Source organism: Eubalaena glacialis, chromosome 18 (assembly GCF_028564815.1).
Source record: "Eubalaena glacialis isolate mEubGla1 chromosome 18, mEubGla1.1.hap2.+ XY, whole genome shotgun sequence".
Lineage (NCBI taxonomy): Eukaryota > Metazoa > Chordata > Mammalia > Artiodactyla > Balaenidae > Eubalaena > Eubalaena glacialis.
Window position 1 is genome coordinate 31,686,510 of NC_083733.1, and position 20,765 is coordinate 31,707,274.

The 20,765-nt window shown below is 39.3% G+C and overlaps 1 protein-coding gene across 10 annotated transcripts in view; it reads right to left on the minus strand.

Moving 5' to 3' along the window:
• Positions 1-20,765, minus strand: part of CHD9 (chromodomain helicase DNA binding protein 9) — a 244,191-nt gene that overhangs the window by 174,828 nt on the left and 48,598 nt on the right. For 7 of the 10 annotated variants that reach the window (XR_009697877.1, XM_061173550.1, XM_061173548.1 and 4 more), the window contains exon 1: positions 17,909-17,985. The exons of 1 other annotated variant lie outside the window; for it this stretch is intronic. The gene's annotated coding sequence lies outside the window, so the exon portion shown is untranslated. Of the gene's footprint in view, positions 1-17,400; positions 17,561-17,908; positions 17,986-20,765 lie in introns of those variants that run through there. 2 more of the 10 variants (XM_061173543.1, XM_061173545.1) reach the window with 2 other exon arrangements.

Sequence of the window (20,765 nt, forward strand, 5' to 3'; positions counted from 1 at the left end):
GCTATCCAATGTAATTTTGAAACTATGGCAGTGTTAAAATAAGCAAGTAATGGTAAATACAAATTATACTCTTGTAAAATTTTAAAATAAATAAGAACTCTAAAATAAACATACTTTTAAAATGACTCAAGAACCACAGCTTTTGAAAATAAGCTATTGTGATTATTTTAATCAAAATTTAAAACTTCAATAAAAAATGAAACTAAACTGATCCTTTCTGATGCTGTCACAAATGATAAAACCTGTTGCCTATCCTACACACTTATACTTTCCATACAAATGCAACACGTTGTTTTAGTATCATTAAAAACAGTAAGTGATGTTAGAATTGAGGAAGAGTTTGCTTTGGAATGTCACATGACAACTCAGAAAACATCAGCATAATATTAGTGAAAATCAGAATCTGAAATTTAATTATCTAGAATTTTTATTTTTTAAAAGGTAGGAAGTCCAGAGACTTTGAGCAACAAATACTAATTGAAAGGATGTAAATAATAAGTTAGTATGGAATCAATATTGCCCTTCAATTACGTAGAGCTGACCCTTTAAAAGGTAACAAGGACTGCCAAGTTCTGTACCCAATAAGGATTAAAGTAGGGGAGCACCTATACTCCTCCTATCCAGGTTTTTATATTCATTTCTAGATCTACTTTCCTCTCCTCTTCTGAGGACCTTACTGATAGGATACAGATACTCATATACCAGAATAACAATCTCCCACTCACAAGCCAAACTATTTCTGATCAAATTCCCAACCACATCACAAATAAATCTGAAAAATCACAGAAGACATTACTTTTTAATTTCCTCTGCTTTAGAATTTTTTTTAACTTAAAAAATGTTTCATTTTTGTAACAAGCAGTAAAAAGTTAATACTCTCTTTCCTCTGCCTTCCTTCCCCACTCCTACCTGCTGAAGGACACTGCAACAGTCACTCTTACTTCTCTCTCCTGAGTCATCAATTTTTCTCATTCTACTAGATCATTTTCATAGGCATACAAACAAGCTGTTATTATAGCTTAGGCTATACCTAAAATATATACAGAAAAGGAAAAAAGGGAAGCAAAATGGTACACTACAAAAAAATCAATTGAATACAAAAAAAGAGCAGGATGAATGGAGGAATGAAGAGCATGTAAGACATAAAAAAGCAAATAGCAAAATGACAGAAATAAGTTTTTCCTTATCAGTAATTACTTTGAATATAAATGAATTAAATTCTCTAGTTAAAAGAAAGATATTGGCAGAATGGATAAAAACAAAATCAAAAACATGATCCATCTATATGTGATCTATGAAAGACTCACTTTAAATACAAAACCACAAAGAGGTTAAAAATGAAAGGACAGAAAAAGATATCCCATGCAAATAATAATCAAGAGCGCTGCAATAGCTATATTTTCAACAAACAATGGATTTTAAGTCAAAAAGGTTACAAAAAACAAAGAACATCATTTCATACCAATACATGGTTCAATCCATCAAAAATATGTAATAATTATAAACATATATGTGTCTAACAATAGAGCCACATAATCTATGCAGCAAATACACACAGAATTGAAAGAAGAAACAGACAGTTCTACAGTAATAGTTGGAAACTTCAGTATCCTATGTTCAATAGTGGATAGAACAAACACACAAAAAGTCAATAAGAAAATAGAGGATTTGAATACTATAAACCAATTAGACCTAAAATACATATACAAAACACTCCACCCAACAATAGCACAATGTTTATTCTTCTCAAATGTTCCTGAAACATTCTCCAGGATAGACCACATAGTAGGCCACAAAACTTTTAATACATTTAAAAAGATTGAAAGTATACAAAGTATCTTTCTGACCCCAACAGAATAAATCTGGAAATCAATAACAGAAGCAAAACTGGAAAACTCAAAAATATATGGAAATTAAACAAAACACTTTTAAACAACCAATGCATCAAAGAAAAAATAACAAGGGAAACTAGAAAATACTTTCAGATTAATGAAAATGAAAACACAACAATACCAAACCTTATGAGATGCAGTAAAAGCAATGCTCCAATGGAAATTTATATCTGTAAACAACTACATTAAAAAAGAAAGACCTCAGAGCAATAACCTAACTGTACACCTTAAGCAAATAAAAAAGAAAAGCAAACAAATCCAAAGGTAGCAGAAAGAAAGGAATAATAAAGATTAGAGATAAATGAAATAGAGAAGAGAAAAGCAATAGAAAAAAAAAATGAAATCTATCCTCACTTCTCTGAAAAGATCAACAAAATTGACAAACCTTTAGCCAGATTGGCTAAGAGAAAAGAGGAAAGATCCAAATTACTCAAAGCAGAAACACAAGAGAGGACATTAATACAGACTTTACAAAATAAGGATTATAAAAGGATAATGTGAACAACTGTACACCAACAAATTGGATAACCTAAATGAAATGGACAAACTACCAAAACTCACACAAAAAGAAATAGAAAATCTAAATAGATCTATAAGAAATAAGGGGATTGAATCTGTAACCCAAAACCTCCCAATAAAACAACCATACCCCAATAAAATAAAATTTAAAAAACAAAACAAACAAAAAACCTCCCAACAAATAAAAGTATAGGACCATATTTCTTTAATGGTGAATTCTATCACTTATTTATAGGACTGACACCAATCCTTCTCAAACTCTTCCACAAAAGTGAAAAGGTGGGAACACTTTCTAACTCATTCTGTGAGGTCAACATTACCCTGATACTGAGGCCAAAGGCATTACAAAAAAACAAAAACAAAAACAAAAAACCCAACCAAAGGCTAATAACCCTTACGAATACAGATGAAGAAATCATCAACAAAATACTAGAAACCCAAATCCAGCAGATTATACACATATATATACACACATATACAACATATACATCATGACCTAGTGGGACTTATCCTAGGTATATAAAGGTAATTAACATACAAAAATCAATCAATATCATATATCTTATTAACAGAACGAAGAAAGAAACACAATATTAACTCAATTGATGAAGAAAAAGTGTTTGACAAAACCTAACACTCTTTCTGATAAAAACACTCAGTAAAACAGGAATAGAAAGAAACGTCCCCAGTTTGATAAAAGCCATATATGAACAACTTACAGCTAACATCATACTCAATGGTAAAAGAATGAAAACTTTTGCCCCAATATCAAGAACAAGACAAGGATGCCCACTTTCACCACTTCTATTCAACACAGTACTGGAAATTTCAGCTGGACAAAACAGGCAAAAAGGTAAAATAAAAGGCATCCAAAGTGGAAAAAAAGAAGTACAACTATCTCTATTCACAGGTAACATGATCTACAGAAAACTATAAATACACACACACACAGAGTTAGAGCTAATAAACGAATTTATCAAAATTGCAGGATACAAATCTATGCAGAAAAATCAGTTGTATTTCTGTAAGATAGCAATCACCATTCCAAAAAGGCAATTAAGAAAAAAATTCCATTTACAATAGCATTTAAAAAAATACTTAGGAATAAATTTAATGAAGGCCATGTAAGATGTGGGCACTGAAGACTACAAAACATTGCTGAAAGGAATTAAAGTATATCTAAATAAATGGAAAGACATCCTGTGAATAATGAAATCTAAATAAATCAAAGACAAGGGGCTTCCCTGGTGGCGCAGTGGTCAAGAATCCACCCGCCAATGCAGGGGACACAGGTTCGAGCCCTGGTCTGGGAAGATCCCACATGCCACGGAGCAACTAAGCCTGTGCGCCACAACTACCGAGCCTGCGCTCTAGAGCCCGCGAGCCACAACTCCTGAAGCCCGCGTGCCTAGAGCCCGTGCTCTGCAAGAAGGGAAGCCATTGCAATGAGAAGCCCAGGCACTGCAAATGAAGAGTAGCCACCACTCACGGCAACTAGAGAAAGCCCGCGCACGGTAACGAAGACCCAAAGCAGCCAAAAATAAATAAATTAAATAAATAAATTTATTAAAAAAAAACAAATCGAAGACATGAATTGGAAGACATAATATTGTTAAGATGACAATACTACCCAAAGTGACCTACAGATTCAATGCAATTCCTATCAAAATCCCAATGATGTTTTTTTGCAGAAATTCATATGGAATTTCAAGGGACCCAGAACAGCCAAAACAATCTTGAAAAAGAACAAAGTTGGAAGACTCATACTTCTCAGTTTCAAAACTTACTACAAAACTACAATTATCAAAACAGTGTGGTACTGGCATAAGGACAAACATACAGACCAACGGGATGGAACTGAAAGCCCAGGAATAAACCCTCACATCTACGGTCAATTGATTTTTGACAAGGGTACCAAGACCATTCAATGGGGAAAAACAGTCTCTTCCACAACTGATGCTAGGAAAACTGAAGAGCCACCTGCAAAAGAATGAAGCTGAACCCTTACCTTATACCATATATAAAAATTAACACAAGCATATCAAAGATCTAAATTTAAAAGCTAAAATTCTAACACTCTCAGAAGAAAACATGGAGGCAGATCTTCATGACTTTCGTTTTGGCAATGATTTCTTAAATATAACACTAAATGCATGAGCAAAAATAGAAAAAAAATAGATAAATTGGACTTCATAACAACTGAAAACTTGTGCATCAAAAGACAGTATCAAAAGAGTGAAGACAACTCACAAAATGGGAGAAAATATTTGCAAATCATATCTAATAAAAGTTTAATACCCAGAATTTATAAAGAATTCCTACAACTAAATACTGTAAAGACAACCCAACTTAAAGGAATGGCCAATAAACACATGAAAAGTTACTCAACATTAGTCATTAAGGGAATGCAAATCAAAATCACAATATTTCATACCTACTAGAGATGCTATAACATAAAAGAAAATAACAAGCACTGAGGAGAACGTGGAGAAACTGAAACCCTCCTACACTGCTGGTAGGAATGTAAAATAGGACAGCCAATGTGGAAAATAGTGTGGTGGTTCCTCAAAAAGTTAAACATAGCATTACCGTATAACCCAGCAGTTCTATTCGTAGGTATACACTATACACCCAAAAGAATTAATAACAGGGACTCAAACAGATATTTATACAGCAATATTCATAGCAGCATTATTCACAATAGCCAAAAGTTGAAAAACTCTAAGCACCATCAACTGATAAACAAAATTTGGTATAAACATAAAATAGAATATTATCCAACCACAAAAAGGGGATAAGATTCTGATACATGCTACAGCAGGGATGAACCTTATAAACACTGTGCCAAGTATAAAAGGCAGACACAGAAGGGAAAGTGCTGTACGATTCCTCTTATACAAAATACCTAGAATAGGTAAATTGATAGAAACAGAAATATTAGAGGTTACCAGGAGCTGGTAAGAGGGGAAGGAGGGAGCTATTTAAGGAGAGTTTGTTTGGGGTGATGAAAAAAATTGGAAATAGTGGTGATGGTTACACAACACTGTGAATGGAAATGCCACTGAATTGTATACATGATGTTTAAAATGGCAAATTTTATGTATATATATATGTATATGTGTGTATATATATATATATATGTATATATATACACACACACATATATATATTCACAAACACACACAAAGCCAAGCATGCTCCTACCTCGGGGCCTTTGCACTTGCTGAATACACTCTTCCCTCATTTCCTATAAATTCTTTTCTCAAAAGTTAACTTTCTCGGTGAGGTCATTCCTGACCAACCTGTTTAAAATGTCATCGTTCTCCAATACTTCACATCTCTGTCTCCCCACTTTTTGCCTTAGTATTAGCTAACATTCTATATATTTTACATATTTATTTTGTTTAAAGCTTATGTTACCAGAAAATGTAAGTTCTAAGAGGTCAGAAATGTATCCTTACCATATAGTAAGCAGTAAAAAAAATACTTATTCATGGCATATACACACAAAACTTTCTATTTGGGTAGGCAGCGAAGAAGGAATTCTATATAAGGCAGAAACTGTTTTTGTCCTTTTAAAAAATCTTATGTGAAACTTTCTTTAAAAATGGCATTAGAGGTTATCTGGACATTAAGCTTATGACCTATTTAAAAATATTTTTAATTTTTTTCTTCCAGTTTTACTGAGATATACTTGACATACAGCACTGTGTAAGTTGAAAGTGTACAGCATAATGATCTGACTTACATACATCATGAAACTGTTATCACAATAACTTTAGAGATCATCCATCATTTCATATAGATACAAAATTGAAAAAATACAAAAAAAATTTTGTGATGCAAACTCTTAGGATTTACTCTCAACAACTTTCATATATAACATACAGAAGTGTTAATTCTATCATGTTGTAAACTACATCCCTAATACTTATCTTATACTTTACCTTGTACCTTTTGATGGCCTTCATCCAATTCCCCTCCCCCCAGCCACTACTCCTGCCTCTGGTAATGACAAATCTGACCTCTGTTTCTATGAGTTTGTTTGTATGTTTGTTTTTGAAGTGTAATTCACCTACATTATGTTAGTTCCTGTTACACAAGAGTCTTTTTCTATACATTTCAAAATGATCACCATGATAAGTCTAGTTATGATGTCACCATACAAAGATATTACTTGGTTATTAACTATATTCCCCACACTGTACCTTTCATACCAGTGATTCATTTATTTTTGCAACTGGAAGTTTGTACCTCTCAATCTCCCTCACTTCTTTCTTTCCTCCCCCACCCTCTTTCCTCTGGCAACCACCTGTTTGTTCTCCGTATCTATAACTCTTGTTTCTGTTTTGTTATGACTTTGTTTTGTTTTTCAGATTCCACATGCAAGTAAAATTATACAGTATTTGTCTTTCTCTTATTTCACTTAGCATAATACCCTCTAGGGCCATGCATGTTATTGCAAATGGCAAGACTGCATTCTTTTTTCTATATATACCACATCTTTTTTATCTGTTCATCTATTGACGGGCACTTGGGTTGCTTCCATATCTTGGCTATTATAAATAGTGCTGCAATGAACATAGTGGTGCATATATCTTTTCAAATTAGTGTTTTTGTCCCCAAAACACAAAATATTTTAAAGTTTTAATTGTGGTAAAATATACATAAAATTTACCATCTTAACCATTTTTAAGTGTACAGTTCAGTAGTTTTAAGCATATTGACTGTTGTGTAACCTATCTTTAGAATTTTTTCATCTTGCAAATTTGAAATCCTGTACCCATTTATTTAAACAACTCCCCATTCTCCTTCCTCCAATCCCAACCCCTGGAAACCACCATTCTGCTGTTTCTAAAGAATCTGACTACATTAGATACCTCATCTAAGGGGAATTATACAATGTTTGTGTGTTTGTGTGTGTGTGTGTGTGTGTGTGTGTGTGGAAGTGGCTTATTTCACTTAGCATAATATATTCAAGGTTCATCCACGTTGTAGCATATGTCAGAACTTCCTTCCTTTTTAAGGCTGAATAACACTCCATTGTACGTATATTATGGCCCATTAAAATTTTTTCCAGTATTTTTCAAGTTCTTTTTGAACAAGAAGCATGATATGCTATAGAATCTACCCTTCAGTAGTATACTTAGCTATTTTATGGGAAGTAAAGTAAAAGATGTCTGGATACCAAATCCCAAACTGTGACCCAAATTATCAGACCTAACCTGCTGAGAAAACTTCTAACCAAAATACTGTACTGTGAAACTTAATTCTTTAATATGAACATCAACTGTGTCTCTCCTTAATTTACCTGATAGTTACTTATAAGCCTAAACAGACATTTTCAAAGTAGACTGAAAGGATCCAAAAGAGAAATTTCCTTACCCAACATTATAGACTAAAACCTATTAGTATTATTTGTTTTCCCCCTACCAGGAGACCAAAATTCTAATCTCTGTAACTAACTGAAAGTGTGACAACATACTTAACCGTCTGGCCCCCCAGTTACCTTGTCAATGACAGGTTTGGACTGAATGCTTATGAAGGTGTCTTATAACTCAACACTGTATATTTGGTTTATTTTCTACTCACATATTCACAAAACACCTACCCCAACCAAACTAGAGATATCAGGAAAAAAAGCTTAAAATCCTCATTAAGGAATAAATGCAAGATAAAAAGTAGTGGGCTCTATATTCTAAAATAAAAGCTTATGAGATTTAACTTTAAAAATAACTTTTAACTTAAAAAAAAAACATTATTTTTTCCTCTTGAAGACATCAACCATAATGTTCTATACCTAAAATTCTAAAAAAATAACAATAATTATGTTACGATTGTTCTATCCTTCTACTATTTGTAGGAGTATCACTGTCCTCATTTTAAAAAAATTTTCAGGCTAGTATGACCCTAACATATAACAACATGAACACCAGCAAAACCTAGAACTTAACAGAAAAATAAACTAATTTGTAATAGTTATCCAGAAGAACATCCTTCAAAATTATTCCCAGTAGACAATTTAAGATAATTTAGGTTGTTTTATTAATGTACAATACACAAAATCATCACAGAAGTCCACATAAGAAGCTTTACATGTCATGTATTCCAATCTCTATTAACATTTGTGTATAGAACTCTATTAAATCCCATCCTTATCTCTGTTTTATGTTTTCTTGGTATATTTCAGATTAATCTAACTGTATAAGGTATCCATCCAGCTGATTAATTATAAAATAAATTAGATCACTAGTCAATAAGAAAAATATCTGGCAAATACCAATCAGCCATGGCATAGTTGAAGGAGCTCAGGCGTGAGTTCAAATTCTGCCATCTCTAAGCTGTATAACCTTCAGCAGTTCTTTTAAATTCTTTTTCCTCACCTGACCATCTACATTGCAGAGTTGTTACAGAGTTCAGAAGAATAAAGTCTAAAATATAGTAAATGCTCAATAAATATGTATTTCCCTCTCACTGACCTGTAAAACCAAGAACATATATCAAGATTCTACATTGGCTTGCAGAAAAATTACTAAGAGCCTGTTATATCTGATTGTACTTAGTTTCCAACTCATTTAAAAAATATTTATACTAACCAACAGTATCATCAATATGCCAAAACTCATCTTTGCCCTCCCAATATATATGCTTGCTCATTTTTTTCCCCTACTAAAGATATCAATGCCTCTCCACCCATTTTTGCTTCGATTCCCCCACAGGCAATCCATGCCTTAACCACATTGAAATGTTGCTTGAATTCATCAAACTTTCTCACATCTCCATTAATACATACAGGAAGTTCTCTTCACCTATAATATCACTTCCCACCACCCCTGTTCCTCTATTTAATGCTTCTGATATTAAACTCAAGTTCTACCATCTCTAGGAAGCCAGTACACACACACACACACACACACACACACACACACACACACACACACACACACCCCGGTCCTCTGGAAAGGTTAAGCATTCATTAATTTATTTTTTTATTTTTCAGCCATGCCATGCGGCATGTGGGACCTTAGTTCCCCAACCAGGGGTCGAACCCGTGTCCCCTGCACTGGAAGTGCAGAGTCTTAACCACTGGACCACCAGGGAAGTCCCAAGCATTCATTTTTTGTATTCCACACTTTACACACTATATTATCATTCTTGGTCTACTTGTCTGTCTTCCCTACTAAACAAGAGGAGTGCAGAGAATGGTTCTTACTCATCTTTATCCCTAACATCTACTAGTATAATTCCTGGCACATAGTAAATACCCAAATGTTTTCAAGAATTCAATGTCATAACGTAAAACAAAACAAAACCTCTCAATCCTTAATAGTTACGCCAAAAATTGAGATTCAAAAGCATTCTTTTAAGCAACAATGTACCATATTTTTATGACTTGAAGTATGCCTCCACTGAACTGCACTTAAAAATGGTTAAGACAGTACATTTTAGGCTATATATATTTACCCTACACACACACACACACACACACGAGAATGTCTCAGTGATCCAACTGAAGCTTAATTCCTAGTTATCCCTCAAAGAATTTTGCTTTCATTGATAAGTTATTCTACAAGGGACCCTATAGCACAGCGGTTAAAAGTAAGGGCTCTGAAAAGAGACTGGTAAGCTTTATCACTTGTTAGCTATGTAATCTTAGGCAAGTCAATCATTTTGAAACTCAGTTTCTTCATCTGCAAAATGGGGATTGTAATAGTACTGATCTCATAGAACTGTAGTAAATAACCCATATAAAGTACTGCGTAAATACTGTTTTCAAACTGTGCTCCCTAGATTGTTGGGTAATCCTTAGCCAAAGAAAGAAAGGGCTTTAGACCACCCCTTCCCCCATTTCCTCCCCTATAAAAGATTTCACCCCGCATATTCTTTTATTTTACAGATTGAGCTGTCAAGTAGGATCTTTTAAAAACAAAGCATTCCTTGGTTTAAAAGAACTGAAACCACTAATCTAATAGCACTCAACTGATGCTCATATTAACATCTCAGTCTGTAGATCGCCACTTACTAAATTCAATTATTAATACTTACTTTGTTGGCATTCATACTTAATTTAGTTTTGCTTTGCATCTCACAGAAAGGGAAATCTTTAAAAATACAATCTCATCTCTACTCTTGGTACAAGCTAACTGGGAATAACTAATTTGGGGCTGATATTGAAGATAGATTATAAGTTTCCTAGTTGCTACTGAGTCAGGTCAAGTTGTTTAACTGAAGTGGTCCTGAACATCAATCATACTCATAACCAAATTAAGAGAGTGTGTGTGTATACTATTAACATTAAAAACAGGACACTGATTTAAATGAAGAATTTTCCAAAGTTTGAAATACACTAAAAACTGAGACCCAGGTTGATTATCACTAACTTGCAAGGTTGTTGCAGAGTTTAGAAATACAAAGTTCCTAAAATATAGTAAATGCTTAATAAATGCAGATTTCCCTCTCATACCTGTCATCTCTTTTCTGACTTCCCAACAACCTATAGTCATTCAAACCTTCCCATGGCTGTTAGGCTTTTCTAGACCTCCTCAGACTCTTTCACTAATTATCTCCAATGCTGTCCTCTCATCACCTTCAATACCCTTGTGTCCTTTTTCACTCACTCAACCACCATAGTTTATTAACATCACCACTGTAATTTTACCTCCTTGCCTCAGTCCAATTCAATGTTTCTGAATATTTGTAATATTTATAACATTTACTATATGCCTGGCACCAAACCTTTATCTTCAATGTGGTCCTTGCTTTTGTTTAATGTTTAAATTCATTTTCCTATGCTTCTAGGCTATGTTTTTGCAGTTATTTGTTTTCTCTCCTCAATTCTTCAATCCTAACTTCCCCATTCTCACCCCAAAACAATTTTGCCTCTTAGACTTCTGAGGTTTTCCAGTTGAAAGTCACCAATCATCTTTACAGAAGCCATGTATCTGTCTTTGCATCTATCCCTTTTTTCTTCTATAAATACTATTTTCAGAAGAGGAAGCATGACTCTTCCCCAAAGATAAATCTTTCACCTCTTAATACCTACCATTCCATCTAGCCTTTCAAAGGGACTTACACCCACACATTCCACCTCTCTCGAGGATCTTTAATCACCCCCTGCAATTGCCTGCTTTCCTTCTAACTTTAGGCATCAGCAGATCTCTCCTACCTCACCAAAAATGTAAATGTACAAATGAAATCATCTTGTTTCTTCTATCCTTCTATTCAAAGACAAATATTGAAAATAAATTATCCACTGCCTCCATTTTCCAAATACCCATTTGCTTGTTAACCTCTTGTACTTTAGTTTCTGCCCCCATAAAATTACTGCAACTCTTTCAAAGATAACTAAGAAAATATAGAGAGAAATATATTGAATTCAAGTCAGCTAATTCCATGGGAAAAAAAAATTTTAATTTACTCAAACTGTAGTAAAGCACAAAATTTTAAGATAAAACAAATTTTATGCAAAATATATGAAACCTAACCATTGTCCTCACCACTTTTTCCGTCTTATAAAAGAACTAACAAGATATATTAGCAGTTATCTTTCAGAAGAATAACCACTGATTTCCAATATTCATTTTTTTTTTTTTTTGGCCACATTGCTTGTGGGATCTTAGTTCCCCAACCAGGGACTGAACCCAGGCCTTTGGCAGTGAAAGCATGGAATCCTAACCACTGGACTGCCAGGAATTCCTCTAGGATAAAATTTAATATGCTTTACAGGGCTGCTGCTTACTCAGGTAAACTAAACTGAAATAACCAATGGCCAAAAAAGATAATCTTCCTTTCCCCCCAAATTTCAAACCACGTCCGTTTGTAGCAATATCAGTGTCTAAAATTACTGGTTAAAAAAGTCCTAAAGCATAACCAAAAAAAAACACACAAAAAACCCTTAGATATTCATTTAGCTAACTACATTTAATTATGCCAAATTACAACAGAAACATCAATATCTACAGCTATTTAATAATAGCTACTAATGACATAAGCTATAATTTTTACTCATAAGCACCAGAAGCCTCATTTAAAATGATACATTTAATATCAGACTGCCTACAAGCTAATAACTTTCAGATTGCTAATTTCCTGAGAATATCAAAACTACAAGACTTTTCTATTCCGCACCATCACCCAAGTAATACATAAACCCATCTAATACTACGTTCTAGTTCATTTCTTTCTCAAACCTTCATATTTAATATAATCTATATTAAGATATTCACAAATAAACTTTCAAAAACTGAAGTACATTGTTAAAAAGTAGGATCATTTCAGTTACCAATTTTTCTAACATAAATAGGAAGCCTAGTCCTTCCTCTCAAAACACATACTATGGGGACTTCCCTGGTGGCGCAGTGGTTAAGAATCCGCCTGCCAATGCAGGGGACACGGGCTCGAGCCCTGGTCCGGGAAGATCCCACATGCCGCGGAGCAACCAAACCCGTGCGCCACAACTACCGAGCCTATGCTCTAGAGTGCGCGAGCCTAGAGCCTGTGCTCCGCAACAAGAGAAACAACTGCAATGAGAAGCCCGGGCACCACAACAAAGAGTAGCCCCCGCTCCCTGCAACTAAAGAAAGCCTGCGCGCAGCAACGAAGACCCAAGGCAGCCAAAAATAAATAAATAAATAACATTTTTAAAATAGATAAAAATGCTAAAAACACATACTATGAATATGTCTTAGTGTGCTGCCACACACATAGCTAAAGCTATCCTCACTGAGGCAGCCAGCACTCAGATAAAACCAGTCCTCACCTTCTGAAGCACTTGTCTATGGATAGTGTTCAAAACTTGATTTCTCACCAATCCTTTTTCTCCCCCTATCTTCTTCTTCTCAGTACATCTCACCATCATCTATCTAATTCCTCAAGCCAGGAACGTGGAGATCTTTTTTTTTAAATTAATTAATTTATTTATATTTTATTTTGGCTGCGTTGGGTCTTTGTTGCTGTGCGCCGGCTTTCTCTAGTTGCGGCGAGCAGGGGCTACTCTTCGTCGTGGTGCACAGGCTTCTCATTGCAGTGGCTTCTCTTGTTGCTGAGCACGGGCTCTAGGCACGCGGGCTCAGTAGTTGTGGCTCGCGCGCTCTAGAGTGCAGGCTCGGTAGTTGTGGCGCACGGGTTTAGTTGCTCCGCGGCATGTGGGATCTTCCCGGACCAGGGCTCGAACCCGTGTCCCCTGCATTGGCAGGTGGACGAATTCTTAACCACCGCGCCACCAGGGAAGTCCATGGAGGTCATTTCTGACACCTTTCATTTACATCCAATTCATCATGCAGTTGTCAACTCCGCCACCATTCCCATCTCCTGTCTCCATCAAATCAAATTTTATATATACATATACATATATATCACCTTTTCCATTCCTTCATCTCTACAGCTGCTACCCTAGTTCCAGTTATCATCATGCCTTACCTCAACAACTATAGTAGCATAATGTCTTTGCTTTTACCCTTGCCTTTCTCCAATCCATTCTCAGCCAAAGTGATGTTTTAGAAATTTAAAGTATATTACTCCTCTGCTTCAAAATCTTCAATGACTGCAATGTCCTTAGTTAAAACACAGAAGTCTTTAACATGTCCTGCAGGGCCCTGCATGGCCCTGCATGATCTGCTCTCTGCCTCTCTCATTTTATCTTGCACGGTTTCCCTCCATTATTATGCTCTTGCCATCCTGAACTTCTTTCATTTCTTCCAACATATTAACCTCTCTCCTGCCTTCATACGTATTTTTCCCATTCTAGGAAACTCTTTTCCTGCCTGGTTTCTTATTCTTTATGTCTTGACTTAAATATCACCACCTGAGAGGCCTTCTCTGACCAAACTAAAACCCTCCCCATTTTTCTCTCATAGCACTTTTCCCTTACTGAATTCACCCCAAATTGTAATTTTACGTTTATTTGCTTGTTCATTATGTTTCCACTATTAGGCTGTAGATTCTACAAAGACAGGGATTACATTACATATAATAAATTAATAAGTAAAAGGATCACTTAATAAATCTGCTTAATGGATGAATGAATGGATGTGCATGACCTAGAATCCAGGAAACAAATTACAGCTCGAAGTAGCTTCCCCTCCTCTGGGTCTCCCATCGTCACTTGATCAACTTTCCAACTGTTACCAAAAGAGAGGAGCAAAAAGTGTTCCTGCAAACTCAAAGGCAATACAATAGAAGGAATGCCAGGAAATTGTACTCGATGTCAAATAAGTGAGACAAATAATGCTATGATTTCATGGGAAGGAGAAATCCTTAAGGGCTACAATGATAAGAGATGATTTTATTCACAAGGTGGAATTTGACCTGAGTATTCAGACTGGTAAAATTTGGAGAGGTAGAATGTACGGGGAGTGAAGCCCAAATAAGGAGTTAAGAGAGACAAAGTGTTAGAAGACAATTATAGAACTGGAATGTGGCAACTTATATTTACAAAGTAGGTAAGTGTAAAAAAACTAAATCTCTCATCATGTAAGAAATCTGTATTTTGTTAAAACATGTTAATCATGTTAAGACCATAACATCTACAAAACATTTGAAAGGTTACAATAAAATCGTTCTACCTCAGTCTCCATAAATCCCTTCTAATTCTAATCTTTGGCTTTTAAAGTTTTTCAAACATTTATGACAACACACTCTCATAATTAGTTTTCATAACTCATTTTCACTCTGACCAACTACCTCAAGTTTCCATATTCTTATCACTATGTTCTTTATTCACTAAACTGACACCTGATGAAATTTCCCCAGTAGATCTACTATTTCAACTACTGTCGAAGTAGTTGACTTTTTCTTGTTCTACATTTATTTCAATGATCTAACTCTTCAGAAAATCTAAAATATTCATATGTACCAACATTTTTATTTTACTATTGGTAGAAGCTTCAATAGATTTTACTTCTAAATCTGTAATGCTACTTCAGTTCCTGCCTCCTAAATTTACACAAGCCCCTCCCCTTCAGTTCTATCTTGTTTCCATAGGTAAATTATCAAGGTCTAGTTCAATGCCTTATGGAAGGCATTCAGTTATATTAGATAAGGGGTTTGGAGTTAAAAGTTTCTAGAGATACTTCCAAATTGAAAATGCTATGATTTCATTAATCTTATCTTGTCATGGGCTTTTTCCATTGACAACACTGCTTACCTTTATTCATGCTTGCCTACTTGAGGTTATTCTAAAAATGTTTTCCAGTTAAGGCCAACTTACCTGAAATACCAATATACCACTATTTCTTTCAAAACCTCTGCTTTTTCTAACACTTAAATCCAAGTATAATTTCTTCATTTCAGAGGAGGATCTCAGGATACTTAGAACCACAGAATTGTCAAACTGGAGAAAACTAAGGTTCACAGAATTTAAGAAACTTGACTACATCGATATAGCTAGTAAAGTGACAAAGTCCTGATTCTCTCCAATCAGCACTCCTTCCAAGTCAAGAAGGCTTTACTGGTTACTCCAGCACAATGTTTTCTTCCTAATGCTATTTCCTATGTCCTTAGGACATCATCTTCTCCTAGTTAATCAATCACAACGTTTTTGTTTTTTAACTCTCAATTACCCACTCTCCTAAAACTGTTCAAGGATGACAGAGATACCAGAAGCAAAACTGGGAGGCAACTACTTTGCTTTTTCTCAGATCATTTTATGTCTATATTATATGATCTGCATTTATAGGAAACTCCCCAAGGAGTGAGACCTGCCAATACTTTGTAGTACACTATAACGATTTAATGTGAAGTGCTAAGGCAATGGAAGCATAAACAGAAAAGTCTTGGAAGATACATGGTTTTACTTGCTTGGAGCAATAGATATTTTTCATTTAGTAAATATTTATCAAATATCAATCATATGGAAGGCTCTGTGCTACCTATTAGCAAAAAGTCACATTTAAATTCAAGTACTGTAAATCAAACAGAAAAGAAACACTATGTTCATCCTTTTGCATTGCAAAAACAAAAACACCAAAAACAAACACAGCACAACCCTCCCTCTGTAAAGTGGAACCCCCCCTTAAGTTCACCTTCTGTATATTCAAGTGTTTGTAGACCTAATGGTTCTAAGTACCTGTACAATTATACAGAGTTTAGGTAGAGTAACATTACAAAACAAGCCCTCTTTCCTTTTCAAGATCATAGCTACTTAAGTAAAAGTGGTGAGACTGAAATCAGAGAAAAGGAAAAGCTGAAAAGTGGAATGCAAAACTGAGAAATTAAACTACGATAATGACTGCATTAAGGAAAATAAACTTTATTTAACGTGGGGCGGGGACTCTGAGGTACTTATGAGTATTTCACATAAACGGATAAAAGTCACAAAAGCGTCAAATCCCAGTCTTTCAAGAAAGCAACACTGTAAATATCACAATTAAACAAATTCTTGTCACTTTGTTCTGAAAAGTTTTATTTTCCTTAAAAACAAAACAAAATAAAACAAAAAAAAAAAAACCACAAAGGCAAAACAAAACCAAAAAAGGAACAAACAGAAACCACTCTGAGCTGGCGACTGCGACAGGCCAGTCAGACACCCAGGCTTTCTGGGTCGTGCTTGGCTTTGGGATGGATGTCCGCGAAGAGAGCCCTGGAACCACCCATCACGTCCCACACCCAGATCCCAAGAAAGCAGCAGTCACGGCGGAGGCCCGACACACACAGGGGCTGGTGGGGTCCGGGGTCCGGGGTCCGGGCCCTGCTGCAGACGTGGAGAGGCCCTCGGTACGGAGGATCACAGAGAGGCAGCGCGGTCGTAACCCGGACGCCTAGGCCTGGAAAAGCGCCGAGGGCGTCCAGGGCTCGAGGGCACCCAGCACTCGCGCGGGACGCCTTGTCATGAGTCACGGAGGCGAGAAATCAGGCGGGCGGGGGAAGAGGCTGCAGGATGGAGGGAAGCCCGACCCTCGGGAGGGAACCGAGCGGACGGGGAGGCCCCGACCTCACACGGGGCAGGGAAGGGGGGCCCTGCCTACCCACGCCCTGCCCGCCCTGCCCTCACCTCCATCCGACGCAACAGGCGCTGCGGCCGGGTCCGGACCCCGGGGTCTGCGTGCTGGGAGGCGGGGGCAGCAGCCCGCAGCCATGACAGGAGCGGGGCTGGCCGCGGGCGGGCTGGGCCGCACGTGCGGGCAGCGGCCCCTCCCCGGCCTCCCCGCGCTCTCGCCCGCCCGCCCCCGGGGGCCGGCCCCTCACCTCGGCGGCGGCGACGCGGCCCGGCCTGCCCCGACCCCCCCACCTCGGCGGAGCGGCGGCGGCACGTACTCACCGCCGCTCACGGGTTCTCGCGCTTCGCCATGACTGAGGCGCCCCCGTCGCCCCCCGCTTCGACCGAGACTGACACGCGCGGCTGGCCGGGCGGGGGCGGCCTCAGGCGACCACCCGGCTGACACAACCCGCCCCCGCCTCTCCCCACCAGTTGAGCAGCGGCCACTGCCCAGCGGCGCCCCCAGGCTTCCTCCCCACGACTGGGGCGGCGGGTGGCAGCGACGGGCGGCGGCGGCACTTACCAGCGGCGCGGCCAGGCCCCCCTGTCAGCGCGGGGCCGGGAGGGAGAGGAGGGAGGAGTGAAGGGGCACCGCCTCCCCCGCGCCGCCACGCACCCGCCTGATTGGCCCAGTTCACTCCCCCAGCGCGACCCCACCAGCCCCTGCGAGCGGCACTCCGGCAGCACCGGCGCGTCATTTGCATACTTGTGCCCGCGCCGCTGATTGGCCCGGGCTCGGAGGGGCGGTGGAGACGGCGGCAGCTCCCGCCGCGGCTCCCGCCGCGTCGGGCGACCGAGGAGGGAGGATCCCTTCTGCCGCTCTGCTTCCTTCACGGCCCAGCCTGACCTGGGGCGGAGGGCGGCGGGAGGCGGGGTCGCCGCCCGGCTCCAACATGGCCCCGCCGCGCCGCCGACCCAATCGCCGGTGCGGTTACTCCGAGAGCCCTGGGCGGCCTCGGGGCGGGGAAGTGTTGGGGCCGGGCGCCCTCTGGCCGGAGCGCGGGGCAGTGCAGTGGCCCGGGCTCCCGTCGCCGCCCCGCCGCGGCCGCCACGTCAGGCCGCGCCCTCGCGGCGGCCTCTCCCCTCCCCGCTGCCCGGCCGCCACGTCAGGCCCGGCAGGCACGCCCTAGCCGCGAGCTGACCGGTGGCGGGGTCGGCGCCGAGGTCACTCACACGCTGGGCATCTCCCCGCCAGCCCGGGACCGCCGAGGAACCGCGAGAGTTTCTAGAGCCTCCCTCTTGACACGGCCGTAGTCTTGGACCCTCGTTCTCACTTCGCTCTGAGACTGCGGTGGCACACGCCTGTGCTGTAAAATCGGGAGCAAGGAGAGTGTCGCCGCGATGATGCAGCGATTCAGTCCAGGTGCTAAGCACCTGCCGCGGAAAAGGCACCAGGCTGAGGAGAGATCCAGCCCCAAGTCCTAATCTAGAGAGAGTACGCACCTCGAGTGGTGGAGAGCTGGGGCTGACACACGTAGTCATCTCCATGGTCAGGCCCACGTTCTAAATTGCACAGCTATGAAGGGAAAGAAAGACCCCCCCCCGCCCCCGCCCCCGCCCCCGCCCCCGCCCCCGCCAAAAAAGAAGGGCGGGGGAGAAGGTGACGCTGGTGCAGGAGTAGGGGCCGTATAGAAAACCACGGCCTAAGAAGGCGTGGGGACACCTGGGTTCCCTCTCGCACTGTCGCTAATTAACTGAGTGACCTACATTAAATCATAACGTGTCCCAAGGCCTCGGTTTTCCCTTCTGTGAAATGAAGAGGCTGGACACATTTTTCTAAAAGCCTTCCGATTCTAAAATTCTACCGCTCTCTCTTTCAGGCCCTGAGCTGGCTTTAATACCTGACTAAAACTTCAGCATCCATATTAGAATGAGAGAAGACAAAATAATGGAACGTTAGAACTTCAGCCAGCCTACCTTATGTTTGTTCGAAACTGTTTACCGTTTCAAATCCTAGGAGGGTGAGATCTAACATTCACTTTACAGTTGACAGAAATCTCTTGACTTTCTGTCTTCACAAAGAAGCATAGAGCAATGTCACTGTGCTTGTTTATGCCTGACGAGAATGGAATGGCCGCGGTATACAGAGTGCTAGTTGCCAAGTCATTTCATTCTTTATATTCCCCACGAAGGCTCTCCAGAGTAGAGCAACACAACTCTATTTAGCTGAGATACTGAAAGGGTTGGGAGAAAACCCTGCTGAGAGAGAAGTTACAATTACAGTTTCGATTCCCCTCAAGGATACTTAATAACAACTACACACGAGGATAACAATGCACGGAAACAGTTCATCTCTGAGCTCGCTATACTACTTATTTGAATACTACTTTAGTTTGCAAATCCAACCTGTTGAGTCAAATCTAAGGCCAGTAACATCTCATTTATCAACTTTACCTACTTGACAGAACTTTTCTCCCCAAGAAAACTCATGTTTTCTTGAATACAGCCCTTTGAAAAAATAAAGTTTGGTGATTAAGGAGCATCATTATCATTATCAACACTATTGCAGTTTATTATGACCAATGAATGCCCTCAAAATTATGTGGATTTGTCCCTATAATAATGACCTCTAGAATGCTGTTTTTATGATTAAATTTACATGTTTGTTTGTTTTGTCTCCTTTATCACTACTGGGCTGACACTTCTCCATTGTCCTACCTAACAACCTTCTTTCCGTTTTTTTGTTTTTTGTTTTTAATGCTTCTATTGTACTATGAACCTAGACACAGATAAACTTCTATTGGTTTAGACTTTCAAGATTTGAGTGAAGATTTTCTGTGGGGTTCTCCTGTGAGTTAAGCACATGAGGTTTTTTGGTTTTTTGTTTTTAATTAATTAATTAATTTTGGCTGCGTTGGGTCTTTGTTGCTGCACACGGGCTTTCTCTAGTTGCGGCGAGCAGGGGCTACTCTTTGTTGTGGTGTGTGGGCTTCTCATTGCAGTGGCTTCTCTTGTCGCAGAGCACGGGCTCTAGGCACGTGGGCTCAGTAGTTGTGGCACACAGGCTCAGTAGTTGTGGCTCATGGGCTCTAGAGCGCAGGCTCAGTAGTTGTGGCGCACGGGCTTAGTTGCTCCGCAGCATGTGGGATCTTCCCAGACCAGGGCTCGAACCCGTGTCCCCTGAATTGGCAGGCGGATTCTTAACCACTGCACCACCAGGGAAGCCCGTTTTTTTGGTTTTTTAAAATATTTATTTATTTACTTATTTGTCTGTACCAGTCTTAGTTGCGCCATGCGGGATCTTCTTTACCACATTAAGGATCTTCGTTGCAACATGTGGGATCTTTAGTTGCGGCATGCGGGATATAGTTCCCTGACCAGGGATCAAACCTGGGCCCCCTGTGTTGGGAGCGCAGAGTATTAACCACTGGACTACCAGG